Raw genomic sequence first — 17195 nt, forward strand, 5'->3', positions numbered from 1 at the left:
CCTTGCATAATATTCTTGCTTCCTCCTTATTTGAAACCACTAGTACTAAAGTCTTAAGTCCAATAGTAACACACTGTAATTTCATGTCACTGAAGTCTTGCATAGAGGTACTCAAGACTAAGCAAAATAACCTACCACACCCCCACAACAGTCCAAACATTTCATAATGTGCAAATTAAGTCATTTAGAAGAGTTTGAGCAATGAAAACGACCTCCAAGGATATGCAGTGTTTAAGACCTAAATGACTGTGTACCTGAGATTGTTTTAGGGCCACTGTATGTAGAAATGTGTACAGCCAGAAATGCGTACCAGAAAGAAGGTTCAGAATGAGACTTTACTTTAAAAAAAAAAAAAAAAAAAAAGTATCTTTAAACCCCACTCCCTCCATGCCATAGCTGTAGAAGAGGGACACATCAGCATAAAACTAAAAAGGGAAAAAGCTTCATAATTCTTTTAGGTCTTTATTTGAACTAATACATTTTGGAATAAATTAAGACTGAGAGAAACAGAATTCACCTGGGCTATACTTACTAGGTAACTCTCCCGTGATGAGGCTTATCTGTCATCTACAACAAAGTAACACTTTTGCTGTTAATGAAGACAGCCCCTAGCTCAGAAAGTAAAGGCAGTTAAAAGCAAAAAAGCAATTTTATACATTTATACAACAAACCAGGGTCAAGGAGTTTGCCAGTTCTGAGAGCAGCTCAGCTGTGGGTCTTGCAGGGCAACTTCACAGGCTTAATCTCTCCCTGTGTGTCCCACCATCCCCCTCCCCGTTATGTGAAACATGATCAACAGCCAAAAAAAGAGCTTTAAAGCCAAGACAGAAGTAAAATTCTGGCTTATCTAAACAGCTTTCCCATTGTTCAATTACATTACGAACTTACAGTCTAAGGTGACTACCAGTTAGCCCTTTAAACACTACAGAACTATAAAAGAGGTTAATTCTTAACACACACACACCCCCCCCAAGTTATGCAATGTCTTTTTTTTTTTTTTTTTAATAGGCTGGTTATAATGTTAGTTTTCCCACGCAGAGTGGTGGCTATGCCAGCTAATAACACAAACAAAAAGAGATAATTGTTTATAATGCCTTCTAATGAGTATGAAAATATAGTGTGCCATGCTGGATTTCATAAAACATTTAAAGTCATCCAGAAACAAGCTATTTGCTCTATTGTAAAGCAAGATGTTTTCTCTAAAGCCAACACATCTATTTGCATTAATAGATCTGCTGGAACTAATGTGGAAGCCACAGTTTTGCAGACATTGCAATGTTCAGTTTCATGCAGTAGAAGCTATTCCACTTTACAAACCGGGAAGACCCCACACATGGTTAACTTTAGTCTGAGCACAGAATTTTAGCAGTTTTGCTGGCGTCAGTGAAATGACCCATCACCTTCAGTTAAGCATGTAAAATTTGGCAGGGTGGGGGCATGAGAAGAGAGACAGCTGGCCCTGTACGACCATAAGAAAATGTGCAAGTCTGGATAATACTGCTCCTGAAAACATATACTAGGATCCAACCCAATTATTTAACAGTTAAGTTTGCCATGTTCTGATAAACATACAGGTTTTGCTATTTGAGCAGCTTGCACTTAACTAGCAAGGACTAATATCTAGATAGGAAGGTCTGTGTTGAATTAGCCAGAACACAAATAGCTAGAACACAAAATGTGGTGACAACCTCAGTAATACTATCAGCCCTTTGCATATCTAAATTCAGCAAGGTAGAGTTATTCCAAATATAGGTCTAGTGGGTGGCATGCTGTCTGCTGTAGTCAAGTGATCAGCTGTATTAATTCAGCAGGGAATATACTTACATGCCTTCTTCTATTCTTCCAGTGCGAGACCTTGGATTCAAGAATTTTAGGTTTCAAATCTTATCTTTGAAGTAGCATACCCTTAGTATGCATGATATATACGGCTCACAGACCATCAGAAAATCAATCTTAACTTGCAGAGTTACAAAAATATATTATCCTTAAAAGGAGGAAAAAGCCCCCAGACAAGCTTCATGCTGTGGATCTTTATGCACTTATGCCCTTTGGCTAGTATAACAAATTAATGCTTGAGGGGAAAACAAAACACAAGGTTTCAACCTAGTAACAAAGCAGGTTTGAGTTACATAAGCAGAGGGAGGCAGTTTTAGCAGTTAGTGATGAACAGTTGCAGAGAAGCAAGCTTAGGACAAAACTAAGTTAAATGGAAGATTGTACTTTCTAATACAACATTTTTACTACACTAACAAACTTTAAATTTAGACCAATATTTGTCATGTTCCTGGATTGAATCATACATATAGAGCTTTTTTCAGTTCTGAATAGCTGCAGATCTACAACAGTGGTTGGGGAGGGTTGCTCCAGGCTTTCCAGCACGGATTTATGCTCCTACAGTGTCTGGGGATTTTTGTTTTTTCCTACCCCACTCCTCAAAAAACTTCTACCTAGAGACAAAGGTATTTCATAATCAACTCACCTTAACAGTGTCAAACGGATGTCCTACCAGTACTCCCGCAGCACCTGAAATAAAACAAATGCCATGGTTATGACTCACAGTTTTCTTCTTTCATCAGTTTTCTTCCTGAATCCTTGGGGCTGCAGTAGCCCAAGCAGTACCTCCAGACTGAGGCAGAGCCTTATTGGTAGGCCAGGGAAAGAGCATCCTATCAAGTCAGAAGATGAGACATCTATAATTCAGTCCTTTAAGCCAACACTTGATGCCTTTATGCTCCAGTCAAGCTCCTGGGCCCGAGATGGGGGTTGAGGTGTGTGACTACAGAGCATGCCACACCATACAGGATGGTCAGCAGTGATTCTGGGCCTCAGCCCAAGGCGAGTCCAGTGGGCAGAAATCACAGGTTTCTTCCGAAGCAAAACATTTCTCATACATGCCACCCTGTGGAGGCATAGGAAACCTGGAAGTTTCCCTAAAGGCAGAAAAAAAATCCCTGCACTCTGCCCACAGCCTTTCCAGATGCAATGGTAGCACCTGCAGAAGGACCATGCATTACCAAAGCGCTCTGGTTTATTCTAGCATCAAAGGATTTTTTAGAAATTATATGCAGGCCTGTTTGTTATACTAATCTGAATACATGCATTTGGCAAGTACTGGCTGACGCAAGGAATCCTCTGGCTCCGTATTTCTCTGAACCATCTATCCATTTATGTTTGCTGACAACAGCAAGAACTACAAAGAGTGGTTCAGTGCACCTTCTTGCGTTGACAGATAACATCCCTCCCTCTCCTGAGAGGATGTGGCAGAAATACAGCGCTCACTCTAGGATGGTGTAGTCCAGGTTGTTCAAAGCCAGCACAAGGGCAAGATAGTCCAAATCACAAAAATAGCGATGTGCTGTGTTCAGCATGAAAAGACTGGTGGCACAACCAATCCTGTGGGATCCCTGACGAGGCAAGGATCACTAGGATGAAGTCAGAAGCTGCAAGGAAAAAAAACCCCAAATTCTCTTTGCCAGGGTGGCAGGGAGAGCATCAGACGTGAATATCTGAAAAGACGCGAGAATAATCTCCTGAATGCAATTTAACAACTGCTAAAAATAGAAGGAGGGCCGTAAGCAGATGCACAGGGACGAGCAAGGCGAGCATAAGCATTCTCTCCTCTTCGTGTTCAGCCTCCCCGCTACGGGCCTGCTGCTGCCCGTGTGCACACCCGAGAGCTCCCTCCCTGCCCGCCGCCGCATCCAGCCCCTTCGGGCAGGCCGGGTTCCGCCACAGGCAGGGCGGCCGCGGCCCCGTTCCTGCGGGAACCCCCCGGGACCTTCCGCACCCCCTGCCCTTCCCCGGGCTCAGCACCACCTGCACCGGGCTGACCGCTCCATCCTCTGTGCCCAGCTCAGGTCTCCGCTCCCCAAATAAAAGCGCGGCGCCCAGCCCTGCCCTCCCTCCGCCCCCCGCCTTTTTCTCGCCCCTTTTTCCCAGCTATTCACAATTTTTTTTAAATTTCCGCCGTGTTTTACTTTCCTCCCATCCCTTTTTGTTTCTTTTCCTCGTTCCCCCCTTTTCCTGCCCCTCACCGCCGACGCATCCAGCGAGGAAATCCAGAGCCATGCCCGCACCCTCCGTCTCCGGTGGGGCCCGGCCCTTGCGCGATACCGCTCCGCGCACTGCCGCTGCCCACCCCGCCGCCCGCCCTTTCTACCGCCCGCCTCCGCCCCCGCCCGCAGGAGAGGGGCCGGGCCGCGCCTGCGGAGGGGCGGGCACCGGGACAACTCCCCCACGTCGCCCGCAGCCACTGGCGGCTGCGCCGGGCGGCTCCGGGCAAAGGGCGGGGCGGGACTAAAGGAGATGCGGACCGGAGCCGCGCGGGATGAGTCTGTTCTGTTTTACAGCTACATCCGAGCAGTTAACCTGATGTAAGGGCAGAAATAAACATTGGAGGCTGTGATGTAGTGGTCTGGGGAGGGAGATCAGAAGTCAGAGCATCCCTCCTGCTGAGTATCAACACCCCGAGCTGTTTGGGGTGGATAGGGACGCTGTCCGCGGCGTCTTGCATTCTGGATGAGGCATCCCTGGGCGCTGATGGTTGGAAAGCTTGCAGAGCTTATGCCGGAGGACTTTGGAGGGGGTGCCTCTTTTTAATAGCGGTGAAACGTTTGTAACACCTCTTCTAGGAAGAATGGCTGAGAGAGCTGGGGTTGTTCAGCCTGAGAAAGAGAAGGCTACAGAGAGACCTTGTTGTGGCATTTCCATACTTAAAGGTGGCTTATAAAGATGGAGAGAGACTTTTTACCAGAGCCTGTAATGGTAAAAGAAGGGGTAACCATTTAGCCCTAAACCTGAAGATACAGATTATAAACAAAGAAGAAAATCTTTAAGATGAGGGTGGTGGGGTGCTGGCACAGGTTGCCCAGAGAAGATGTGGCTGCCCCATTCCTGGCAGTGTTCAAGACCAGGTTGAATGCGGCTTGGAGCAACCCGGTTTAGTCGAAGGTGTGCCTGCCCATGGCCAAGGGGTTGGAACTGGATGAGCTTTAAGGTCCCTTCCAACCCAACCCATTCTGTGATTCTATAACACACTCCCCCACCAGTGTTAAACCAGAGAGGGGAGGAAGGGCTGCACCAGCAGATGTGGGCTCTAGGCTAACTCGTGTCCCCGTGGCACAGCTGGAAGCACAGGGATGAGACCCTACCTCTGATGGTCATGGCCACAAATCAGTAGCCTGCTGCCCATAGGAGTTAGGAGAGACCTGGATCTCAGTATTACACATTGCTGCCAAAGAAGCTTCTCCCGTCCCCTCCTCTCAGGCTTTTCTCTGTTTGTATTAACTGCTTTCCTACTAACATTACCTGGCTTCAAGGTGCCCCGCTGATGCCAGACACTTTAAATGGGAAATTTAAGCTGTTGACAGTTTCAAAAGGGAGGCCTGTTTAAGCCACGCCTTGTTTCTGCAGGCAACTTCTGAGAAAGGGGCATACCAGTGGCCTGGAACAATAATTTGCATATTCAAGCTTTGCTTAGAGAGAGCAAGTTCCAGAAGCAGAATGGAAAAGCAGCTGGATTTCTTTCCATTTTTTTTTTTCCCCCCCAATTGGCATGGCAGCCCTTTCCTAGATGTAGCAGCTCAATACAAAGCTGATAAAATCTTGCAGTGGAATAGCATATTAAAAATTAAGTCAGCTTTTCCCTTCTGTGCAAACAGAAAACACACAACAAATGAGCAAAGACAAGGATCTTTCCCAGGAGGTCAGAAACTACTACTACAGAACAAAACCTGAGAACCTGCCCCAGATTTAGCTGCTCGTGAACCATCATTACTATTAATAAGCAGATAAGATGAAAATGCAAAGCACACAATGAATTCCTGACCTTTCCCATACCTTCTACCAACCCAACAGTCATCTGAGGCCCTTCTCATCTCTAAACTCTGTCAAATCAAAAGAAGCCCCCAGGTGTCTCCAGGATGCTTTGGATTCCCTGATTCACATACCCATCCTACCTGGGGACAAGCAGTTGGTGTTAGAGAGCAGGCAGGTAGGCTGGTCTTGCCCTTTGCCACAGCACAGAGGGCTTTGGAAGCTGCCCACTCCTGTTGTACCACACACTGTTCTACCTCCTGACACATATGTTAGACCTTGCTGAGCCCATACACTGGCAGCCAGTACTTGAAATAAGACAGGAAGCCCCAGACAGTCCTATTCCTTTAAATATTTTCTCTAAGCAGAGGTGGAAGTGGATTTCTGGGAATCTGTCTGTTCTGGCATCCATGAGAGGAACTACAATCATGTACACAGCTTTGCAGGTGAAAGTCCAGATGTTATGTACATCTGCCTTACAGCACAAGCCTCGGAAGGATCAGTTTGGCCAAAGTGTTCCTGCCCAAAGTGGTTTTAATCTGTTCTTAAATCCCCTGATCTCCCAATCAATCTGCCTCAGAGAAATTACCTTCTCCCCAGAAGTGTTTTGTAACTTTAATATTTGCCCACAATGGACAGGGAAGACATTTCCTCCCTCTTTGCAGGCATTTATTCGGTTATCTGAAGACAGTTTCAATATTAATATTTTCTTCTCTGTGAATTATATTGATTATTATCTTTTGACCTCTGATTCTTCTAACCCCCTCTTCCGTTGATCTGAAGTTCCTTGTACTAATCCTTAAAGCCTTGCTGAGTGAGTACTGGGAGATTATCTTGGGTATTTGCAGACAACAACTCTTTGTCATACATCTGAATGTAAGATCAGATATTTGTAAGAGTAATAACATTTTGTTCATTATGGGTAGCCTGTGACATATGATGCGCCCCAGACCCTTTCCAGTAGATCAGCTTGTGCCACAGCGTTCCCTATCCTATTGTACTTGCCCTTCCTTCCTACATAGTCATTTCTAGCTGTCCATGCTAAATGGGTTTTTCCAGATTGTTTTTCCAGTTTGTCAAGATCATTTGAATTCTAATCTTACTGTTGATGTTTGTGCAGCCCCTCCCAGTTTGCTGCAATCTCCAAAGGCCTGTCTTGTTCCTGCATGTTTGAGCTGTTCCTACTAAACTTTATTCAATGCTACTGAATGTTTTACTCGATTATTCAGTGCTATTGAACCCCACTGGAGGAGGCATGTACTGCAAAGGGGGGTGGTGGAGCTTTCTATATTAGTGCAGAGAACATCAAGGGCTCCTGGGTATAAAGTCTGAGATGTCAGGGGTTGATTCACTAAGAACTGAGCATGGCTTTAGCCCCACTGGGGAGTTCCCTTTTGATCATTTTTGCTTGCTTGGGGTTTTGGTTTTGGTTCAAGTTACACTTGTGAGGCAGTGTTGTGTGAATGCAGAGGAGTTTATTAAGAGGGGGAGTGGAGGCAGTGAATCAATACATGTGCTTATATTTGTGTGTGGCTTCCATAGGAGCTTTGCAATAAAGGGAAGGAGGTCATATAGGTCTTATATTTTAGTAGTATTACTTAGGCCAGACATTTTGCCTGTTGATCCAGGGCCCTATGTGGGCAGTAGAGACATATTTTTGGAGAGGAGAGCTAACCTGACACTCAAGGAAACCCAGATTTAATGGTTCTACTCTACTCTCTCAGGCTGTTTTTCTAGATAGCTCAAATCTTGCTTGTCAGATCTTGCATCCAGTTTGTTGGTATGTGATGCCTCCAGCTCAGTGTGACTCGTCTGTTGGGAGCTCTTGTACCCTTCAGGCTCCATAGATCCAGCTCACCTGTGACCACCCTTCTTTTTATTCTGCTAAGGCAGATCCAAGCATAACTTGCAACTCGCTGAGATGCATCCCCTAGAAAGCTGGAGTGAGGAGTTGTGCTTTTCCTGCTTTCTTCTTCTTTGGGAGCGCTTAGCTTCCCTGCTGGATAATGAAATGGGGGCTTATGAAATAGAGAAAGCAGAAAAGAAAGAGCTAATAGCAGCTTGGGACACATATAGAGTCTAGCAGCATGTACGGCAGCTGCACTGCCACATGTCTGAGAGAAAAATTTAAAGTTATAATTTAATGTTATCCTTCAAAGACCCCCTTCTCTTTGTCCTGTTGTCCTTTAGGTCTGAAAGTTAAGGTGGAAGAGGTTTTACAGATGATGCTGGAGGGGTGAGATAACAGAGGTTTCCCTTCATTCTTGTGGCAAGAAGTGAGTCTGTTGGCTGTCTGTTGTCCTTGATGGCACCCAGGTCTGGGACAAGATGAGCCCTACCAGAAACCTGGGAAAGGGAGTTGAGAGCGTAGGAAGGTTAATAGAATAAGGCCAAAAGTAAAGAAGCAGCAGGGCAGAGTTAACACTGCAGGTAAATGAAACACGAGGTGCAAAAGCAGAGTGAAGAAAGAAAGGAACAGGAATGGGGAGCTGTGACAAACTCAGAGAAATTCTGGTGGCAATGGCATACAATAAAATGCACATTGTTGACTCAGATGTTTCAAAATCTTTCTGTTTGCTTGTGAATTTGGCATCAACAACTGGTCGTGTCCCAGTAGACATGTCTCACTAGAACGTGGAGGGTCATGGGTGTCCTGAGGTTCTCCCGGTTCTTCCCCACAGCTTCAGTGGGGCCTGGCCAGCTCTGGGATTACATGGCAGAAGAATTTCCTTTCATACAGCCTTCTGCCCTCAGCCTTTTCTTCATCTTCTGCTGCATCATCACAGCTTCAGTACTCATCATGTTATCAAGAAAAATGCATTGATTTCTCTTTTTATTTTGAGTGGGGACTGGATTTTGATCTTCTTCCTAGCATCCTGAATCACTCTTCAAAGGCTCTTTGGGGCAGAAGTTCTCTTTATGCCCTATTTATGATGTGAACCTAGGCTGCATACATGCAGCTGTTTAAACGTCACATTTACACTAGCAAACTGCTTGCAAGGAAAACCTTGCATTTTCCAGAGACTGTAGGCCAGCATAACTGGGCTTGAAGGTCAGCTAGTGCTTTACCAAATGGCTGTCTACAGCAGTAAAAAAATAAATCAAAATGGTGAACAAGAAAAATACTGGGACATAATAATAAGTGCATAAGAAAGAAGCTGAGCTGGGTTGGGTGGAAACAACCAGTGTCAGGAAAAGGATCTTCTCCAGGTGAATTCACTGAGTACCTTTGTGTGGATTCAAGTCCATTTTCTTTGTTTTCCTAAACACAGTTGTATTCATTGCCCCACTTGTACTCATTGCCCCACTCAATGTTATGTTGAGACAAGTCATTAGGATACCCCCAGATCCTCAGGATGCAGCTGTGTTTGAAGACAGAGCAGCAAAGGTGTTACTCAGGGGACTAGATGCCTTTATTATCCGTTAACTTTATGACCTTGGGTGGGTATTCTCTGTTGCTATTATCCCACTTTCTTCAAAGGTATTGTCTATCAAATGTTGAAACATCCAAGCCTCATCAAATCCCTTGTTAAGACTGGTGTTTCAAAGCATGAAATGTAACTGATTCTTTGTACAAAAGTCAAGTGCTGGTGAAATAGAGGTGCCTTGCTTACAGATTTGCTGATTGGCAGGGGTTTTGTTATGCCCCTAGATGTCCTGGTCAGGATCCCAGGAAGTGAGACCCTTTCTGTTCTGAGGAAAAGCATGGCAGGTGAACAACTGTCTAAGCTATCTCAGGTGCTGAAGGAAGGGAGTGTCTTAGTATGGCTATAAATTGTAAAGTTTGGTGAAAAAGTTTGAAAAGTTTGGTGTGGGTCCAACTTTCCATGCTTTATCCTGTTAAAGTGGAAACATTTTTATTACTGAGCTGTCCTGGGTTCAGCAGCAGCAGTTTTTCTTCTTCTTAGTAGCTGGTGCAGCGCTGTGGTTTTGACTTTCGGCCTGGGAAAATATTGATAAAGCCGATGTTTTCAGTTGCTGGTCAGAATGTTTATCCTGACCAAGGACTTTGTGAGTCTCATGCTCTGCCAGGGAGGAGGAGAAGCCGGGAGGAAGCAGGGACAGGACACCTGACCCAAACTAGCCAAAGAGGTATTCCATACCACAGCACGTCATGCCCAGGAGGTAGAACGGAGAGTCCCCGGAAGGGCTGGATCATGGCAGGGTGGGGGTGAGGTACCGGTTGGTGAGCGGTTGTATTCTCTTCCTTGTTATTTCCTTTATCATTATTACTATTAGTGGTAGCAGTAGTGATTTGTGTTATACCTTAGTTATTAAACTGTTCTTATCTCAACCCGTGGGAGCTGCATTCTTTTGATTCTTCTCCCCGTCCCTCCAGAAGCGGAGGGAAGAAAGGTGGGGGGGGGGGAAGTGGACTTCGTGGTTCTGATTTACGGCCTGGGCTTAAACCACGACAGTTTTTTTTGGCGCCCAACGTGGGGCCCGAAGGGTTGAGATAATAACAGATCTGACTGAGGCACAATGCTGATTTATGGGCTCTCAAAGTTGTTCTTTTTGATACCACAGTTTCTGTATGTCGTAGCTTGCTTGGAGCCGGTATTTGCTGTGTTAGTGTTTATCAAGTGTGGGCCTTGGGCTAAGGTTCTTGTTTCATTGTACTTTATGGTAATGGCTTGTAATGCGGGCGGGCTCCGGCAGCAGGGCGGGATGGAGGTGGCCGTGGACTTGTACCTGCCCGTCCCGCTGCTCTTCACCGTCCTGGCCCTCGTCCTCGCGTCCGTCTGTGTGAGGCTGCGGGGAGCCGAGGGGGAGCGGCCCCGGGAGCCGGCGGCGGCCGAGGCAGCCCGGGAGAGGGGCCCCGGGGACCAAGCGGCGGCGGGAGAGGGGCCGGAGGCTGGGAAGGAGGCGGCTGCCGAGGAGGGGAAGGAGGCGGCCGCGGAGCAGCGGGAGGAGGCGGCGGAGGAGCCGAGCCCCACGGCCGAGCCCAGCCCCGCGGCAGCCGAGAGCATCCCCCAGCAGCCGTCTGCCGAGCCCGGCGAGCCCGAGTCGCAGGAGGATGCAGGAGACCCCGCAGCATTTCCCAGCAAGGCAGAGGAGGAAGATCTGGACTCAGAAAAAGAGAAGCTGGTGGTGAGAGAGCCTTCAAGCACAGCAGCTACACCAGCCCCAGTGACAAGTACAGCAGCATCATTTGAGAGTTTTGACGGTTTTGAATGGCCTTTGGGTACCCTTGGGACCTGCCTGCTGATTGTGATGGGGATCACCATGTTGGCACACACACAGAGTGTGTTCTACCCACAACCATTTTGTCTGATCCCGAGAGTTAAGCAGAGTCAGGTTTGGGTCTTGTCTGGGTTTAGACAATACAGGGGGACCGAGAGGTTTTCCCCAAGGCTGGACAGTCATGAGTGTCATGGTGTGTGGGACAGTTTGGGCGAGTATCTAATCCACTGGGCCCCTCCAGTGCTTTGGAAGCGTCGGAGATGGAAGGCAGCTGTGTGGAGTCCCCAACAACAAGTTGCAGAGACTGCTGCAGGGGAGGGTGAATTATTTTGAGCCTGATGGGCCCGTGACACTTCAGGCCATCAGGGCAGAGATGCAACATAGAGATGGACTCATGATCGAGGGGTGGACTTTGCAATGGGCCTCTCCTGCTCTGAAAGACTGTTACAAGGGATGGAGCCCACCATCATGGACCGAATGGACTCAGCAGTTTTATAGGGATTGGTCCGTGCACTAAGATAAGAGTGCACTGAGATGAAAGTGATTGTATATTGAAAATGTGGGATCTGAGCATGACGTGAATGGTATGGAATAAGGGGTGGATACTGTCCTGGGTTCAGCAGCAGCAGTTTTTCTTCTTCTTAGTAGCTGGTGCAGCGCTGTGGTTTTGACTTTCGGCCTGGGAAAATATTGATAAAGCCGATGTTTTCAGTTGCTGGTCAGAATGTTTATCCTGACCAAGGACTTTGTGAGTCTCATGCTCTGCCAGGGAGGAGGAGAAGCCGGGAGGAAGCAGGGACAGGACACCTGACCCAAACTAGCCAAAGAGGTATTCCATACCACAGCACGTCATGCCCAGGAGGTAGAACGGAGAGTCCCCGGAAGGGCTGGATCATGGCAGGGTGGGGGTGAGGTACCGGTTGGTGAGCGGTTGTATTCTCTTCCTTGTTATTTCCTTTATCATTATTACTATTAGTGGTAGCAGTAGTGATTTGTGTTATACCTTAGTTATTAAACTGTTCTTATCTCAACCCGTGGGAGCTGCATTCTTTTGATTCTTCTCCCCGTCCCTCCAGAAGCGGAGGGAAGAAAGGTGGGGGGGGGGGAAGTGGACTTCGTGGTTCTGATTTACGGCCTGGGCTTAAACCACGACATGAGCACACATATCTTCTGAAAATCCTGACTGCACATATCTTCTGAAAATCCTGACCCTTGCCATTTTAAGCAGAAGTGGCCAAGTTCTGACATGCATCTTCTGTTGTTTGTCTCAGCCTCTGCTCCATGTGATATCATGTGTATGGAGGAGCAATTTAGTTTGAGTTGAGATTTTAAATATACTGGTCTGCTGGAGAAGGCAAGAGGATGGAGAATAACCTGAACTTAACAGTCAACAACAGGCAACCTGGTCTAGTAGAAGCCGTTGCCATTGGCACGATCTTTAAGGTTCCTTCCAACCCAAACCATTCTTTGATGTATCATCACTCTGAGAAAGAATTCATCCCTGTTCATAGTATGTTGTCTTGTGCTTTGTTTGAAATACAAATCCATAGCCAATGCCCTGGCTGCTTCCCCGAGAAATAGACCGAAAATTCAGAAAAAGCTGCCTACAGGCATTTAGTCCAAAGTCCTTTCCTTGGTATTATCTTTAATTTCAAAGATCATATATACTTCGAGTTCTGTTAACTAAACTGCTGAGTCTTTGTATTTTCTGTTGTGTTTTTTTTTTAAGCAGCCAGCAAATAGGCTGGAGAGAGCAGACCTGCACAAACACAACCCTATACTGATCTTAGCTTCTCTTATCATAGGTCCCATCTTTATTCTCTGGCCTGTTCTAGTACTATGATGGCTTAGACATGATAATTGGTTTTTATGTATGTCTGGGGAAAGGAACTAAGTCCAAAGTACCTGAAGTCTTATGAGGACTATGTCCTCTTGTGTTTGCTGCAGGTGGAATGAGCTTCTTTGCTGCTGGCTTTCCTTGGAGAAGACCAGAAAACTGCATGTGCATGCAGTCAGCAATAGGGAGAGCAGAACTCTAGCAGCACCCAAATGCTGAGCTACTTAGCAACACAGTTTTAAGATGCCAGAGACCACAAAGAGGCATGCTGAGATAAGTGGGCGGGCACTGAGTCCAGTTACCTGAATTAGTAGCTGTCTATCAGCTCAGCAACTTTATGCATCTCTCCCTCTGCACATTTCTCAGTCACTCATCAAATGAACTTGTGACTAGTGACAGTGAGCAAAAACTACTGGGAAATAATTCAGAAAAGGAAGGTAAAAACTCACAGTAGCTGGTATCTTTATGGTATTTTTCCGGTCTAGATTTACAGACAGTATAACCTAAGCCTCAGGCTGCTTCTAAGTAAAAACTGTACACTTCTGCCTATTTTAGCCGTAAGAAAACTGGTAAAACTGACTTGACCTAGGAAAAGAGGAGGCAGAGGTGGGAGGAGAGCCTCCTCTGCCTGCCTGCTGTCTTTGTTTTTAAGCCACCTTGTTCTTACCAGAACATATCTGTGAAGCAAATTGTTTTTCAGTGCCAACAGCCATACAAATATATCTTTAACGCCATGTACTTCAAATCCTCTGGCACAGTTTGTATCCACATGCAAAGTCAATGACTGGGGAACCAGGTCTCCAGCTGAATCTGAATGCTAAGTAATTCAACAGTGCAGACGCGGAGTATGATGCACCAGTTGGTAATGAATGAGGAGAGACAGCAGAAAAAAAAGCAGGAATATGTTGTGAAGCAGTGCCACTAAGGTTTATATACAAACACATTTTTAATATCCCGGCCTGTCTTCAAGGCAGCTTCCTGCTGGGTCACATGTAGGCTTCCAGCTGTCATGTGCAGTATGTTTGTTGTTGCATTAGTCACACAGAGAAGGCACCCACTTCTTAGAAACTGAAAGAACAGGTTTAGCAGAATGACTAATGTGCCTTTGCAGAAACATCTCAACTACTCTGTGAAATAGGTGCTCATACGGCTCCTGAACTAATGCCAGGGAAAAGACAAGAGTGGTAAGTGAGGCCGTGAGCTTCATATTTTACTTGGAGACTGGTACTGTTAGTACTGGTATCTGGGCATTCTTTGCTAATGATGAGAGTGCTCCTGAAAAGAGGAGAGGAACCTCAATTTTTATCCATCTCGAGCCAATGAAAAAAGCCAGGTTAATATTGGAAGCACAGGATTGAACTCCTGCTGATGGAATGGGTCTTTATTTCCAGTAGAACAGTGCACACTGCTTACAAAGATTTACAGCAGAGATCCCTGAATTAGTAATGATCAAGCTAGCATGGGTGTCAGCAGCTCTTTGCCCCCCAACAATATGGGGATCTCCTCTGACATTAAACTTGCTTTGTAGCAGAATTTCTAAGGGAGATGCTTCTGTTTTGCTTGAATGCATTAATTAACTCAGTGTAATTTCACTTGTTTTCCACTCCTGCAAGATAAAAAGTGTTGAATTCTTTTGTGTATATCCCCTCTTAACATAAGCTTATAATAATGCTGGTATTTAGAAAAAGTTCTCTCTTCTGAACTCATTGGTGCCAGGTTTGCCAGTTAAGTATATTTATAACAATCTTTCCCATGTCATTTTAGCAGCCGATATCAAAGTCCTAACAAATAATGCCTTATAGTTCTAGAGGTGAGTTTTCTTCCAAACTTCCAAGTAGCTCTGAGGTTACTAAATTAAATCAAATCAGTTACTTCCAAAGGGAAGAAAGACTGTCAGCTAGTCATAGTGATGGAACATCTCATACATTTTTCAGCAGTGTATAGCAGAGATCTGAGTGTGAGAATATTGAGAAAAAGATACAGAGACATAGCCTCTGGAGAGAGCACTGATGTTGAACAGCATCATCAGTGGATTTGGGGCTTGTCACTGTTCTTACCACAACAGCTATGTTTTACTGCCTAATGCCTGAACTACCCCTGCTGAAAATTCTGAGAGTTGTACATTAATACCATAATAAAGAGTATATTATTACTTGGTGGGGAGGAGAAGGCCAGGAAGGTAAGTGTGTCCCTCTGCTCCTGGCCCTCCAAGGTCATTGACTATGTCTTCTGTTCATTAAAGTGCAGAAAATGCGCAAGAGGTTGGAAAAGAGGCTCAAAGTGCAATTGGAAAGTCAGTAGCTGTCCTGAAATCCCCTTGCTCTATCACAGCCAGGAGTCATTCCAAAGTGCTAGCAATGTTGCCTGGCATAAAATCCTTTCCCAGAGCTGACTGCAGTGGTGCATGAAGTGACACATTTCCTCTTTCTTACTGTAAAGATCAGGATTTAGAGGGAAGATTTATATAACATTTCAAAAGAACCATGACAGCAATACTATTTTTAATATATATACACATATAGATAGATAGATTCACATGGGTGTTCATGTAGGGTGGGTGCTACTCTTGCTGCTTCTAACTTTTCCCATGATTTATTACCAAACAGGGACTTATGGCTTTCTAAGAAGTGCCTGAATCCTTGCAGTGACTTCATGGCCATGGACACACACCACTGTGCTGAGGAGATTAGGTACAGGGAGATTGAGTGACTTGCCCAAAGCCGGAAAATCTGTGTCATTTCTTAAATTACTGCAATCATCTTCAGCCCTCTTGGAAATGTATCATTTTTCCTTCCCTTGGAAATGCAGATAGAAACATTACAACCTTCTATCAGCTTTCCAGAAGTGAAGTCACTGATCACTTATACCTGGCTAAAAGTGATGCAGCTGCTGATGCACAGAATGGTTTCCTTACCAGTTTTGTTTGTTTTGCTGTGAAATTCCCGCTGCAAATGTTTGAGTCCTTGGAATTATTGATTTTTCATTAGTACCTGAGGTAAAGGACAGTGAGGCGCTTTGATTTGAAAATCCACACTGCAGCTGGAGCCAGGCGGTTCCACCCCCTTTCCACCCACCACCATGCAAGCCAAGTGCCAGGCTCTGCCAGCTCAGCGCTGCTGGTGTCACTCTTTCCTGTTCCACAATGTGAAAACAGCCCCGTGACGTAGCAGAGCAAAGCTGTTTGAACAGCCTTTTCAGTCAAGGATTTATGTATAATAAATAAACTGGAAGGGAGCTAATGGATATGCACATGAGTGTGGTACCGCATAGCACAGGGGCAATAGAAAATGCAGCACATTATGGCAGCAAATCTCACTTGACAAGCTATCAGGTGTTTGCAAAGTCTGAAGAGGACAGGCTTCCCTCTTGCTTTGCAGAATGGGTGGAATTGGAAATGTCCTGGGAGTGAGCTGTGGAAGGAGAGGGGTAAAGGGATGCCCCTGTTTTTTGTCTCACCTAAAAGATGTTATATAACATGATTACAAACCTAAAGTCTCCTTCTTCACCTTTGCTTTTGCTCCACATACTTCTATCGGTCCTTTAAACCTGCTGCTCCTGCAGCTGTGGAGCAGTTCTCTCTGCCTGGGTGGGCAGACAGCTGCCTCCTTCTGTGAAGCAAACAGAATGTTTCATCCATCATGCACTGTGCAAAATTAAGGCCTTCCTCACTTCTCTATGACTTAGTTTCATAATTTCTCACAGACTGCTTTGTATCGCAGATTGCTTCATATCATATGTTTGTATTGCTTTCATCTGATAGCACCTTCCACACACTGCTTTCTCAAAATCCCCTATGAAATTCATCCATTTTGAACAAATCACTCTTAAACAGTTTGATACAGGAGGAAAGGATTTGTGAGGTCTTTTTAGTGGAGTACTATCCCTTGTGGAGGGATGTGTTTTGTGTGTTATTTTCCAGGGCACGCTTTGAGAAGACCAGCTGGGTTGGGACCAGTCACTTCTGTTCATCATAGAATCATAGAACGGTTTGAGTTGGAAAGGACCTTAAGATCATCAAGTTCCAACCCCCCTGCCATGGGCAGGGACACCCTGCATAGATGTGACAGCTTTTCTTTGCAAGCTGGACTAGCAGTGATCTCTCTGTCCTTGGACACTGTGTCAAAGAGTGACAGGAATGACTCATATTTAAGTCATCTTGAAGATATTCCTGATAATTCAGGATTTCCTTGGGCTGGATTTTTTGGGCTGTCTCTGTTGACCTGTGGCACTAGGGGGCTTGATTCTGGGAAGTGTTTCTAATGAGGCTGGTATCAGAGAGCTGGTATATCTCTGAAACCTGGAGAAGAGGGGGTAAAGGAGGAAGCTCCTTTAGCAAAGCATGAACACCTCAAGGACTCTA

The sequence above is a fragment of the Psittacula echo genome, assembly GCF_963264785.1.
Source record: "Psittacula echo genome assembly, chromosome: 5".
Lineage (NCBI taxonomy): Eukaryota > Metazoa > Chordata > Aves > Psittaciformes > Psittacidae > Psittacula > Psittacula echo.